Genomic DNA, 16,696 nt, shown 5'->3' with positions numbered 1-16,696 from the left:
AGAACCATCGAGTGTAGGTTCGATTTGGTTAAGTGATTAGGATCACGAGCACGTGATCGAATCTAAGTGGGGGAGAGTTGTAACACCCCGTTTTTCCCCGTACATGATTTATAGGTGTATCGCGTATGTACGATAGGTGTATGAAGGAATTGAGACATGTTCGTGCGTTAAAGTTCTTGTATGCGAAAAGTGGTCAGACCAAGTTAAAGGTCGCGGAGTGGAGGAGTGGGTCGCGACGCGACATTACAAACAAATCAGGATCAGGAGGCATGGTAAGGATGGCACCAGACCACGCCTTGGGTCGCGGAGCGACAAGGCTCGTCGCGGCGCGGTATTTCACTGGTTTCTATTTCAGGAGGCTTGTCAAACAAGCATTAAAACACGCGTATTCTCGCGGCGCGATGAAGAGGGCCGCGGCGCGGCGTTCTGGGCTGACTGGTACCAAGTTTTTGTAATTTTAAATAAGGTTCAAGGGCATTTTGGTCTTTTCGCGTGTGAGCCAGATTTGAGATCTTAATCTCATCCACTCATTTCATTTTCTTCATTTTCTTTTCCTTTTCTTTTCATTTTCCTCTCAAAAACTTCAAACCCCAATTGGTTCAAAGGGATTTTTGGAAAGGAAGAAGCGGGTTTTGATCGAAAGCGTAAGAGACAACTTTGTTCTCCTCGTTCTTGGCTTCAAGGTGATACTAACAGTAAGCTCTAACTCTGAATTTCGTTTTCGTGTTCTTCATCCAAATTTAGGGTTTTTGATTGTATGTTCATACATGGAACTCCACTAGTTGTTAATGGAAGATAATAACTAGGATTCGGGTTTATTAGTGATGAAGGCGGGTTTTGGGTTGGTTGATGATTTAGCCTTGTTTAGGGCTTTAAATTGAGTGTAATCACTATGATTAGTGATTATGGAAGCGTTGGAACTCATTTGGGTGTGTTTGGTTGACTAATTTTGAAATGGGTCAAAATTAGGGTTTTGGTGTCAAATTGGGCAAGACAAGTGTTTAACACTTGTGTTCGGGTTTAATTGGCTTATTAGGACCATTGTCACTAGTGTTAGTGATTATTGATTAGTTTGGGCGCGGTTTGTGCTTGGAGGTGCAATTGGGTCGAGATTGCACTAGTTGTCAATTTGGGTTGGTTTGTAAATCCCCCCTAATTGTGTTGTTTGCTATGTGATATTGGAATAGGTACATTCCATCGGTGAGTTGAGAATTATTCGGTGGCATTCATCAAGGCGACAAGGTGAGTGTTAATATCCTATGTGCATATGTATGTTTAGGATGGGTGAGGGTCGGGTGAAGTGGTTCTCGATTATAGAGCTCACTTCACATATAGGTGGGTTTGATGGACTTGTGTATAGGTCCAATTGGCACGGTTGTGCGTTTTGGTTGACCACCTTTGGCGAGGTGCACACTTTGTGTGTACGTTATCACTTGTGCTTGTGATGTGGATTACATAACCCCAATGGCGAAGGGTTGATATGGAGTTGTGATTTGGATGACCTCGATGATGTGGATTTGTATAATCTCGGGATCATGGGTTTTGATATTGGGAAGTGAGTCACGTGTGGATGCGGATTCACGATGACGCGTGTAGTTCGGTCATCTTATTGAGGTAGTGATCTCGTGTGGTTACGGATTTCTAAGGCTCATGTAGTTCGGCCAACCTCGATGTGTTGAGTTATTGAATATAGTAGTCTCGTGTGGATGCGGATTTACTAAGGCTCGTGTAGTTCGGCTGTGACAACCCGGAAATTTCCAACCAAATTTAAACTTTAATTTTTATATGTTTCCGACACCGGAAATTTCCAACCAAATTTAAACTTTAATCTTTATATGTTTCCGACACGATAAGCAATATTTGTTAAGTTAAATTTCAAGAATTTTAAACTATGTTCATAAATTCATTCAACCTCGACCAAGTTCCAACGATTCACGAACCATTAAACGAATATGATTATATATGTATATGTGTATATATATTATAACTTGAAACGTAAACAAAATATTAGATTAAATACTTTATATGATTATATCTGTTTCAAAATGTTTATCAATGAAATTAGAAGATAAGATCAAATGATTGAATTATCAGATATATTAAATTATGATTACAAGTCTCTGTTGAAAGGCCCACGTTGATTTGAGAAATCTTTCCATTTTAACAATATTCGGAAAATGGTAAAGTGATTTATAAATAAGAACAAATTGTCAATCATTGAGAACTAGACAAAGGATAGTGGAAGATTGAATCTCATAAAGACTCGATTGATCTATTTAGTTTCAAACGTACAAAAACGTTTTCAGTTTTAAAAAGAACTTTATTATTAAAACGTATATAACTTTTATAAATATCTAGAACCACTTTTGACAACTCATTACTTAACTAGTATGATAAAGATAACGATATTTATATTTTATTTTATTAAATATATATAACGATTTAAATTAATATTATATATATTTATACGCGTATTATACGTACATAGTTTTATACTTTTACTATAATTAAACTTTACCTTTACTTTATTTTTACTTTACTTTAACTTTAATAATTCACTTTAATAATTCATACTTTAATAATTCACTTTAATAATTCATACTTTAATAATTCACTTTAATAATTCATACTTTAATAATTCATACTTTAATAATTCACTTTAATAATTCACACTTTAATAATTCACTATAATAATTCAAAAATCTATTATAAATAGAATTCAATAGGTTTCATTATTTCATAGAAACTTGAAAATATTTTTCTCTAAACTCTCTCAATCGATTTACATATATATATATGTACTCCGTATTATTTCAAGATATTATTAGTATACATAAAATATTACGACGGAGTGCTGTCCGAGTGATTTTGAAATTGTTTTTCGAGTAGGATAGGATTAAGGAAATTATGGGTTATAGATATGGAGGTGATTGAGTATGGTTCATGGGTATGCTCGTGAGGTCAATATAGTGTTTATCATTTCCGTTGCGTCTACGTACCTTTCCTGCAATATTGAATCTCAATATTGATACGTGAGTACTCATAATTTAACTTTTACATACTAATAGTGTATCCCTGACTAGTGCTCGAGTATTTAGGATTATGCATGCTTGTACTTTTGATATTGCCCTTAGACAAGTTAGGTTGAATCTTGAATTAGTTACACTTGCGGTTGAGATAAGGTATAAGATATGCATGTCCTTGGAAAGCTAGCGAAAAATTAAGAACTTTTCCTTTAGATATCGAATGGTTTCGATGAACGGAATAGAAGTTATAATCAATTGAATTTTCGATATTTTTATTAAAAATGATTATTATTATTATCGTCGTTTTTATCGTCGTTCTAGTTTTATCTTATTATTATCATTATTATTATCTTTATCAATAAAAGGGATTTATCATTAAAAATTGTTATTTTTTTTATTATTACTATCGTTATTATCGTTAAAGTTATAATTAGTATTATTATTATTATTATTATCCAATTATTATTATTATTATTATTATTATTATTATTATTATTATTATTATTATTATTATTAGTATTATTATTATTATTATTATCATTATTAATATATATATCATTATTTAAAAATGGTTATTGTTATTGTTATTATTATTATTATTACTATATTATCATTAAGATAATTATTAGTATCATGGTTAATAATGTTATAGTAACTATCATTATTAATATTAGTGTAATTAAAACAAATATTTGTAACACCTAATTATTTTGATTACTATTATTATCATTATTATGAACACGATATAAAAGACGATTAAAAGCTATTAAACGAAACGATTAGGAAATAATGAGTAAGAGTATCATGATGAAATTAAAATATTATAAGATATTGATTTAGATAAAATTATCGTTCTTATTATTTTTATCATTACTATTATTATTAAAAGTATCGTTAGTATTAAAACTATCATTTTAACAAAAATTATCATTTTAATAGAAATGTCATTGTTACTATAAAATATCATTATTATTATTATTTTAAATAGAATTATTATTTAAAAGATAATATTAAAAATTATCGTAAATATTAAAGTTATCATAATTAGAATTATCGTTTTATCATAATGTCATCTTAGTAATTATAAATATTGATATTTTTATAATAATTATTATTATTACAAAATAATACAACTTTTACTTACTATCATTATAGATATTATTTTATCAAATAAATATGTGATACAAACATATTTTACTACGTGTAATAACTTACTTTAATAATACCTATCATATTATCTTTATGATATTAAACGAACCCTATAAATTTTATTACTTAATATATATAAAAGTATATTTTATTATATAAATTTAATATAAAATTTTATTTATTAATAAATAAATTATATTATTTACTCTAATAAATCTTTTAAAAATATTTAAAAATATAAAACGATGATATTTAAACTATATATTAATCATGTATAGATTTTTGGAAATTATTTTGAGTCAAATTTACTTTTGTTGACTTTTGCATATTAGTCTCGAGCATTAGGATTGTGGTACACTATGACTTGACCTAATTTGTTAGAAAAATATTGACCAATACATAAATATATATAATTAATTTAGGTTCGTGAATCCGAGGCCAACCTTGCACTTGTTCAATGACGTTATATGTATTTTTACTACGAAATACAGTATGGTGAGTTTCATTTTCCTTTTTACCCTTTATATTTTTGGGCTGAGAATACATGCGCAACTTTTATAATTGTTTTACGAAATAGACACGAGTAATCGAAATTACGTTCTATGGATGAATGATCGAAACTGAATATGCCCCTTTTTATTAAGTCTGGTAATCTAAGAATTAGGGAACAGACACCCTAATTGACGCGAACTCTAAAGATAGATCTATTGGGCCTAACAAACCCCATCCAAAGTACCTGATGCTTTAGTACTTCGAAATTTATATCATGTCCGAAGGAGGATCCCGGAATGATAGGGGATATTCTTATATGTATCTAGTTAATGTCGGTTACCAGGTGTTCACCATATGAATGATTATTTTTGTCTCTATGCATGGGACGTATATTTATGAGAACTGGAAATGAAATTCTTGTGGTCTATTAAAATGATAGAAATAAATGATTATGATAAACTAATGAACTCACCAACCTTTTGGTTGACACTTTAAAGCATGTTTATTCTCAGGTGTTAAAGAAATCTTCCGCTGTGCATTTGCTCATTTTAAAGATATTACTTGGAGTCTTTCATAGCATATTTCGAAGAACGTTGCATTCGAGTCATTGAGTTCATCAAAGATTATTATTAAATCAATTTATAGTTGGATAGTGGATATTATGAAATGGTATGCATGCCTGTCAATTTTCGATGTAAAGAAAGTTTGTCTTTTAAAAACGAATGCAATGTTTGTAAAATGTATCATATAGAGGTCAAATACCTCGCAATGTAATCAACTATTGTGAATCGTTTATAATGTATATGAACGGGTCCTTTCAGTTGGTATTAGAGCGGTGGTCTTAGCGAACCAGGTCTGCATTAGTGTGTCTAACTGATAAGTCGATAGGATGCATTAGTGAGTCTGGACTTCGACCGTGTCTGCATGTCAAAAGTTTTGCTTATCATTTTGTGTCAAAAATTAACTACTTATCATCCTCAGGAAATTACCTGCTTATCATTTTTAGTCTAAGACACGTCTTGCTGCATTGATTGCATGAATAGTGTATAGACAAAAATTCATATCTTAGCATATCTGCTAAATCATATCTTATCGTATCTGTTACTTTAAACTTTGCCTGACATATCCCGCAAAGCCCTCCGTAATCTACGAAATCTTTTGATCTATATATATATATATATATATATATATATATATATATATATATATATATATATATATATATATATATATATATATATATATATATATTCTATGTAATTAGAATACCATTCGTTAGCCAAAATCATTTCATATCGAAAAAAAAAATTCCTTTATCCAATCGTACGAAATGAAATTCGTCATCAGTTCAAGTCACTCGGATTCCGAAATGGAATCCCATTCAAGCTTCGAAAGCAGTGTGACCGGAATAGATCAACCAATCAGTCATCACCTATTCTGGATGAATTGGGGATGGGTTCGTAGCCTCCTCAATCATTAGAGACAAGAAGAAGGTGATCCCTTCCATCCACCACATTGCCCTCTTGACGAAGAACCTGAAGTACTTACCGGCGAACCTGTCCGAAACACCATTTTCTCGCTCATTTCCAAAGTATCTCGTCACGATTATATATTACATAAAATTTTAGATTTTATTTATCCGCTCGTCCGAACCGACAATCACCCCGGTGTAATAGAAGAAGTCAACGAGCTTCGCGCTCAGGTAGTGGCTTTGGAGAATATGGTGTAGAGATTACAAACACCAGCAGCAGCATAACCAGTACCACCATAATCAACGCCAACAATACCATTACCACCTCCAACTACAACCGCGTCGTAAACCTCAACTTCACAATCTGTCCCACGAGCATCAACGTCATACGCACCATAGATACCAAGGAGTACCAACAACAATAACTGACGAAGTATTAATTCATAACTTCATTGGAGAAACATTCTGCGGCGATTATGTAATCTCTAAAGTCTTAGAGATTATCTAATCTAGCCCTAACCATAAATCAGTTGAGCGAACCAAAATGATAGAAGAAAGAGTAGAAACCCTGACAAAAATGGTGTGTGATTAACAAGCTAAACTTGCTTTATCAACAGCATCAACAGTACCGTCAGCGTTACCAGCATCGTCAGTACAGTCAACATCCGAATCAATAACACCGATAACATCACAAACTCTGTCAGTTCAAGAATCACTGTGGACATCATTACGAATCAATAACGTGTATATTGTATCAACGAGTTATGAAGAATTAACTCATTCCCTCTGAAGAAATTATATGTATACTATATATATATGTATATAAATATATATATATATATATATATATATATATATATATATATATATATATATATATATATATATATATTGAAATAAATCTTTTCGTGCTAAGCTATTGTGTGTGAATCTTAACTACTCGGTTAATTCATATTACAAATATGCAATAATGTACGTCCTTCGGCCACAACTTAACCAGCGTTAAGTACAATCTCTGTCGCAATTCAACAAATTCCAATTCATAATAAATCAAGTATATATTTGATTTTACACTTTCATCATTGATGTACCCGAAACTTTTCAGATAACATCATTCGTACTTTGCGAAATTCACAAGAATTCCACGAACCGAACATCATACATCAACAAATAACGAAGTATTGATTCATAATTTCAATGTCATTAAAGAAATACTGCGTAAAAGTTATGTACTTTTTAAAGCCTTTAGGGAATATTCAATTCTAGTTTCAACCGTAAATCAAATGAGTTTAATTTAACATTAACTCATTAAATCTATGTTACATCTGAAGAAAATATACATATATATATATATATATATATATATATATATATATATATATATATATATATATATATATATATATATATATTTTCATAAAGACTGTAATAAAATTCTTTTGTACAAAATATTAATTGTGAAATTATTTTTTAACGCGTAGGTAATACCCGAGAGATATATAAATTCACAATTAATATGTTACATTCTTCGAATCTAATTAAGCAAATCATCCATTATACTCCCTACTTTCACAACGATGTACATTCTTTTATAGAAATCAAAACAACCATACACATTCAAAATTTAATTACATATTCTGATTTTGAAATCTCAAAATTCAACTTGAGATATGACCAAAATCATCACTCTTAGATCCTTACATCTTTCACAAGCTATATTTTGACTTCAAAACTATGTTAGAATATCAAATGTATGTTAACGATTACAATCTGTGTTCAAACCCTGCGAAAATTTCTGAAGACACTTCGAATGATGAGCAATCGAGATGATGATCCAACCACATGTTACCCACAGTTATGTACTCGAAAAACTCTTGAAACCAAAGTAAAAGTTTAAACAACGTATCCGTGTCAGATTCTTTGGCATTTATTAGCAAAAATAACTTTGCGACTCCTATTCAAAGTAGCCAGTTTTGTCACAGCTCCAGCAAGTCAACTTTGACTTTTTAGTCAGACTAACCTTATTATAACCTTGAGATATACACCATCGTTACCAGGGAACCTTTTACATTCCACCACATTATTAGCAGATGTACCAACAACTTCATTACCCTTTGACTTTAGCCTCTCCAAAAAGTCATTATAATTATTCATTGAAACCCCATCATTTACTCATTCGCATCTTGTAACGAGAATTGCCATACGAATCATTGAGAATTAGCAATCAGTATTTAGAAATCTCGCAGGATGTCTACGCCAACAGTTATATGTGTATATATAACGTCTATCTTCTGGACTTAATTTGAATGTGAAGTTTCTGAAAAACACTCCGAACTACGAATTGGTTCTCCAAAAATGGAAAAAAAAAATGCTGATGAAGCAGCAAAAACTATAAACGACTTTAAACGGTAAAAGCTGGATGATAATGATGAAGTGTGCTGGTAAAGCACAGAAAAAGAGAAGTTTTGGAACTGGAAAACGGATTGAGCAAAGTAGGAAGGAGGCTGTGGGCAAATTACAAAGACTGAACCTGACTTCAAAGGATCCAAATGATTCAGTACCTGCTGAAGTCATTAACGAATACCTTGCTCCTGACTCTAAACCCCTGCGGACAATATTCTTCATCATCCTCTGATATTATAAATTCTAAAATATCATCATATCTTTCATTATAAATATCCTCCATATTTCTGAAGATATTTTCTTAATTTTTCTTATTTGAAATCATTTACCTCTTCGCGCTATCTGTATTACATCATAAAAGAAACTATTTTAGTTTCTAAATTCTGAAACATTCAAGTTTAAAATAGGAATATTTTGAAGTAATGTTGGGAACTGAAGCATGAATTAGTATAATATAATGACACTTGATCAATGTGATTATATTACAGTAAGTCATGCTGAGTTTCTAAATGGAACGTGATTATTCACAGATCATAACATCATCATGTGCCATGTTATACGACTCTTGTATTCTATTTAACCTCTAAAATATCAAGAAAATATTTCTTGATGATTCTGCCTTTTCCAAGGTATTCTAGTAACTTGACAAGTCAAGATCGTGCCATCACAAGTTCCTTCCTAGAACATTAACAATGTTCATTCCGAAATTCATATCTGTGAATTCTGGACCATTACAAGCGGTGCTTAATCGCAAGAAGAAGAAACGAAAGGACAAAACTCCGAAATAGAAATTGGGGTATAAATTGCAGCAAATAAAAGAGAGCATTAACTGTGAATGATAATGATTATAGAAGACAGAAGCAGAGACTTTGAAATATAAGGGAACATATAAAGCCCAACGACAAACCAGAAATTATAAACCATATATATCGATGCATATAGCAATATAAAGACACGGGAGAACTAGAAACACTATAAACCCAAGAGTATAGTAGAAGTAAATAGATTCTTCCGGCGGTAGATGAAAAAGAAGAATGACCGATATGAAAGTTAGAAGTATATCGAGAATCAGAACTGGATGGAGCATATTGATGAATACTTTAAAATATGAGTTGAGGGGGAAAGAATAGAAGGTGATGAAACATGACTAGGAACTTAGAAATCAATAGATTTAACTCACACAATGGTGGAATAAGTGAATCAAACCCTCTAGTGAATAGGTTACATTTTTTTTGATTAATTTAGTCAAACCACAACTAAATCAAGTGTGATTAGATCAATACCTAGAGCTATTATTCACTACCTGGGTGATTTGGACTGAGAGAGAATCGGAGGAGCTCACTAGATCTGAGTGTGTGTAACAAATGAGAGGCTTAACCTAAAATGAAGAACATAAGACTTTATATACCCCTGCTGTTGACTCACCCGTACGATTCATTCATCACATGTACGAGTTGGCTTCATCAGCCGTACGGGTGATCACTCACTAGTGTCTTCTCATTTAGGTTGTAATTGTGACTTAGCTCAGCATCAACCGTGCGTATGAGCCTGTCAGCCTTACTAGTGAGGCTTCACTCGTACGTCTGACTAAGTCTAACATAGTCAAACATCTAAATCTCGTTCCTGCAGTTCCTGTAACCACATACAAACACGGATAGGATAATAACGAGCAATTATGGTGGCCTGTAAACTGTTGTACCTGCAATGGACGTGGGTAGATGTCTAGGGACTTACATAAAATGCATCAACAGAAGGTTTGAGTTGTAAGGAAACGAAGGAGGTGAATTTATAAGAAAATCTCCGACAGAACAATTAAAATGGATGATCGCATTTAAAGCAGATCCTAATTCTCTTGATTACGGGAGAGTCAAATCTTATTAAGAAGATTTTCTTCAAATCCCTTGAAATCTGGGAATCAATCATATCTACGTCAAATGATAAGATGAATCTACACTTACTCATTTCACTCTTCTATGTTAGCTTCATTCGTACTCTTCATATAAATGGATTGTTTATCCAAATTATTCGCTGATGATAAAACTCTAATTTTCAGCCCGTATGCATCATGAAAACATACTTATTATCATTCACGACCTTTCCACTCAAATTTCAGGACGAAATTTATTTAACGGGTAGGTACTGTGACAACCCGGAAATTTCCAACCAAATTTAAACTTTAATTTTTATATGTTTCCGACACCGGAAATTTCCAACCAAATTTAAACTTTAATCTTTATATGTTTCCGACACGATAAGCAATATTTGTTAAGTTAAATTTCAAGAATTTTAAACTATGTTCATAAATTCATTCAACCTCGACCAAGTTCCAACGATTCACGAACCATTAAATGAATATGATTATATATGTATATGTGTATATATATTATAACTTGAAACGTAAACAAAATATTAGATTAAATACTTTATATGATTGTATCTGTTTCAAAATGTTTATCAATGAAATTAGAAGATAAGATCAAATGATTGAATTATCAGATATATTAAATTATGATTACAAGTCTCTGTTGAAAGGCCCACGTTGATTTGAGAAATCTTTCCATTTTAACAATATTCGGAAAATGGTAAAGTGATTTATAAATAAGAACAAATTGTCAATCATTGAGAACTAGACAAAGGATAGTGGAAGATTGAATCTCATAAAGACTCGATTGATCTATTTAGTTTCAAACGTACAAAAACGTTTTCAGTTTAAAAAGAACTTTATTATTAAAACGTATATAACTTTTATAAATATCTAGAACCACTTTTGACAACTCATTACTTAACTAGTATGATAAAGATAACGATATTTATATTTTATTTTATTAAATATATATAACGATTTAAATTAATATTATATATATTTATACGCGTATTATACGTACATAGTTTTATACTTTTACTATAATTAAACTTTACCTTTACTTTATTTTTACTTTACTTTAACTTTAATAATTCACTTTAATAATTCATACTTTAATAATTCACTTTAATAATTCATACTTTAATAATTCACTTTAATAATTCATACTTTAATAATTCATACTTTAATAATTCACTTTAATAATTCATACTTTAATAATTCACTATAATAATTCAAAAATCTATTATAAATAGAATTCAATAGGTTTCATTATTTCATAGAAACTTGAAAATATTTTTCTCTAAACTCTCTCAATCGATTTACAAATATATATGTACTCCGTATTATTTCAAGATATTATTAGTATACATAAAATATTACGACGGAGTGCTGTCCGAGTGATTTTGAAATTGTTTTTCGAGTAGGATAGGATTAAGGAAATTATGGGTTATAGCTATGGAGGTGATTGAGTATGGTTCATGGGTATGCTCGTGAGGTCAATATAGTGTTTATCATTTCCGTTGCGTCTACGTACCTTTCCTGCAATATTGAATCTCAATATTGATACGTGAGTACTCATAATTTAACTTTTACATACTAATAGTGTATCCCTGACTAGTGCTCGAGTATTTAATTGTATATATATCATATTAATATATATTAATACATCATAATATCATGATAATGTAATAATTTAACATCTCTTTAGATATAATAAACAATGGGTTAACAACATTTAACAAGATCGTTAACCTAAAGGTTTCAAAACAACACTTACATGTAACGACTAACGATGACTTAACGACTCAGTTAAAATGTATATACATGTAGTGTTTTAATATGTATTCATACACTTTTGAAAGACTTCAAGACACTTATCAAATTACTTCTTCTACTTAACAAAAATGCTTACAATTACATCCTCATTCATTTTCATCAACAATTCTACTCGTATGCACTCGTATTCGTACTCGTACAATACCCAGCTTCTAAATGTATTTACTATTGATATATACACTCTAATGATCACCTCTTAGCAGCCCTTGTGAGTCACCTAACACATGTGGGAACCATCATTTGGCAACTAGCATGAAATATCTAATAAAATTACAAAAATATTAGTAATCATTCATGACTTATTTACAAGTAAACAAAATTACACATCCTTTATATCTAATCCATATACCAATGACCAAAAACACCTATAAACACTTTCATTCTTCAATTTTCTTCATCTAATTGATCTCTCTCAAGTTCTATCTTCATATTCTAAGTGTTCTTCATATATTCTATAATTTCTAGTTTCATAAAATCAAGAATACTTCCAAGTTTGCTAGCTTACTTCCAATCTTGTAAAGTGATCATCCAACCTCAAGAAATCTTTCTTATTTACAGTAAGATATCTTTCTAATACAAGGTAATACTCATATTCAAACTTTGATTCAATTTCTATAACTATAACAATCTTATTTCGAGTGGAAATCTTACTTGAACTTGTTTTTATATCATGATTCTGCTTCAAGAACTTTCAAGCCATCCAAGGATCCTTTGAAGCTAGATCTATTTTTCTCATTTCCAGTAGGTTTACCTACTAAAATTAAGGTAATAATGATGTTCATAACATCATTCGATTCATATATAGAAAACTATCTTATTCGAAGATTTAAACTTGTAATCACTATAATATAGTTTAGTTAATTCTAAACTTGTTCGCAAATAAAGTTAATCCTTCTAACTTAACTTTTAAAATCAACTAAACACATGTTATATATCTATATGATATGCTAACTTAATGATTTAAAACCTGAAAACACAAAAAACACCGTAAAACCGGATATACGCCGTCGTAGTAACACCGCGGGCTGTTTTGGGTTAGTTAATTAAAAACTATGATAAACTTTGATTTAAAAGTTGTTCTTCTGGGAAAATGATTTTTCTTATGAACATGAAACTATATCCAAAAATCATGGTTAAACTCAAAGTGGAAGTATGTTTTCCAAAATGGTCATCTAGACGTCGTTCTTTCGACTGAAATAACTACCTTTACAAAAACGACTTGTAACCTATATTTCCGACTATAAACTTATACTTTTTCTGTTTAGATTCATAAACTTAAGTTCAATATGAAACCATAGAAACTTGAAACACTCAAAATGGATTTAAAACGAAGAAGTTATGGGTAAAACAAGATTGGATAATTTTTCTTGTTGTAGCTACGTGAAAATTGGTAACAAATCTATATTAATCATATCCTAGCTAACTCATATTGTATTATATATGTATTCTAATATATTATGTAATCTTGGGATACCATAGACACAAATACAATGTTTTGACATATCATATCGACCCATCTATATATATATTTCGAAACAACCATAGACACTCTATATGCAGTAATGTTGAAGTTAGCTATACAGGGTTGAGGTTGATTCCAAAATATTATATATACTTTGAGTTGTGATCTAGCCTGAGGCTTGTATACACGAGGTCGTGGATTGATTCAAGATAATATATATTGCTTTATTTTCTGTACATCTAACTGTGGACAACTAGTTGTAGGTTACTAACGAGGACAGCTGACTTAATAAACTTAAAATAGCAAAACGTATTAAAAATGTTGTAAATATATTTTGAACATACTTTGATATATATGTACATATTTGTTATAGGTTCGTGAATCGACCAGTGGCCAAGTCTTACTTCCCGACGAAGTAAAAATCTGTGAAAGTGAGTTATAGTCCCAGTTTTAAAATCTAATATTTTGGGATGAGAATACATGCAGTTTTATAAATGTTTTACAAAATAGACACAAGTAAATGAAACTACATTCTATGGTTGGATTATTAAACCGAATATGCCCCTTTTTAGTCTGGTAATCTAAGAATTGAGGAACAGACAACCTAATTGACGTGAATCCTAAAGATAGATCTATTGGGCCCAACGTGCCCCATCCAAAGTACCAGATGCTTTAGTACTTCGAATTCATCATGTTCAAAGGGAGTCCCGGAATGATAGGGGATATTCTATATGCATCTTGTTAAGGTCGGTTACCAGGTGTTCACCATATGAATGATTTTTATCTCTATGTATGGGATGTATATTGAAATATGAAATCTCGTGGTCTATTATTACGATTTGATAAATATAGGTTAAACCTATAACTCACCAACATTTTTGTTGACGTTTAAAGCATGTTTATTCTCAGGTGATTATTAAGAGCTTCCGCTGTTGCATGCTATTATATGGACAAGATTTGGTGTCAGCATGCTTGTATAATATTGTTTAAAACTGCATTCGAGATTTATTTTGTTGTAACATATTAATATTTGTAAACCAATATGTATTGGTAGTGTGTAAGTGTGATATTTGTTAGATTATCATTTCTGGATAATCTAAATGGTGTCTTGTTAACCTTGTCGATAAAATAAAGGTTATGGTTTGTTTTAAAAATTAATGCAGTCTTTGAAAAACGTCTCATATAGAGGTCAAAACCTCGCAACGAAATCAATTAATATGGAACGTTTATAATCAATATGAACGGGACATTTCAGTTGGTATCTGAGCGTGGGTCTTAGAGAACCAGAATTTTTGCATTAGTGTGTCTTACCATGTTTGTTAGGATGCATTAGTGAGTCTGAACTTCGACCATGTTTTTCTTAAAAAAAAAAACGATTGCTTAAATTTTTTGTTGGAAACTGTATATTATCAACATGTAAATATTATGTGATATATTAATCTCTTAACGTGTTTGATATTGTGTGATAGATATCTACCTCTAGTACAAATCCCATCGACTCACCTAATAATAATGAAGAGTCGAATATACTTTGGGAAGATTCACAAATTCCCGAAGAGGAACCGGAAGAAGAGGAACCGGAAGAGGAGGAACCGGAAGAAGCGGAACCGGAAGAGGAGGAACCGGAAGAGGAAGAACCGGAAGAAGAAGAGGTTCCGGAGGAAGAAATATTGATACCTACAGTAAATCGGTTAAATAAAAGAAAATCCTCAACCAACGGACCAAAGTCAATAATGGTCAATGGTGTTTCCGCCGAGGAAGAAAAATATTGGGAAGATTACCAATTTTTCGATGAATCGGATCCCGATGAGGATTTCGATGATGTTATAGAAATTACCTCGACCCAATTTAATAAAGCAAAAGAAAATAATAAGGGAAAAGGTATAAAAATAGAGAAACCTAATTCCAACCCCGATGAACTTTATATGTATTGGCAACGTCCGTATTTCCTAAAATGTAACAATAACCCGGGAACCTATAAACCACCAGGTTTTCTAAACCATTATGGAAAATGACAGCTCGTATTAGGGGAGCATCATATATCCCTAGGAAATTAGCAAAACGAACCAAGTCCGAAGAAGAAGAAACGAGTGAGTCGGATTAAAGAGTTGTAATCATGTTGTGTAATATATGTAATATAGTGTGCTTGTGCTTTTTTGATAAATGTAAAATTGCTTGTATTATTTGTTAATTATCTTTTATGAATCTAACCCTCGTCTATTTTTACAGTATAAAAACACAAAATGGATGTTAAGGGTAAACAACCGAATATTTTAGAAGACCTACCAGAGGATATGATTGATGAAATCTTGTCTAGAGTCGGTCAGAATTCATCAGCACAATTAGTTATGGCGAAATTAACTTGTCAAACATTTGAAAGACTTTCCAGAAATGCCTTAGTTTATAAAAGGCTTTCCTTTGATAGGTGGGGTGTATCACATTGGGGAGACCGTAAGTTACGCCGTGTTTTCTTTAAAGCATTAAATGCGGGGAACCCAAATGCAATTTTTCGCTACGGGTTAAGAACCTATTTTGACTCAACATATCCCAACATAGGATTTCGTGAATTAGAAAGATCTTCTAACATGCAACATAAAGAAGCATGTTATGCTTACGGGTTAGTGATGTTCGCTTCTCACCAAAGTGAGAAAACGAACATCGGATTACAACTATTAAATGAAACATTCCCACAAGTGATGGACTCAGTAGTTGGGGTAAGAAACAAGGTTTTTAGATTGCTACGAGGCTGTTGGGCATTACGAAACCCTCGTCCTTTTGACGACATTACAACATGCTGCCTAGCCAATGGTCATAACGGTTGCTTTCCACAAGATCAAGGATGGGAAGTCGTTTTAGTAAAACCAGAATGCATGACCTCTTTCTGGACTTATGAATTACGTGTCTTTATTGTCTTTGTTGAACAACTTGCGTATTAATTAGAATTACCTTTATAGCTGCCGTGTAGCAAGTTATTATATGCTATATTTCATCAT

Source organism: Rutidosis leptorrhynchoides, chromosome 9 (genome assembly GCF_046630445.1).
Source record: "Rutidosis leptorrhynchoides isolate AG116_Rl617_1_P2 chromosome 9, CSIRO_AGI_Rlap_v1, whole genome shotgun sequence".
Classification (NCBI taxonomy): domain Eukaryota; kingdom Viridiplantae; phylum Streptophyta; class Magnoliopsida; order Asterales; family Asteraceae; genus Rutidosis; species Rutidosis leptorrhynchoides.
The sequence above is the reverse complement of the archived record's forward strand: the minus strand, read 5'-3'. Positions refer to the sequence as shown.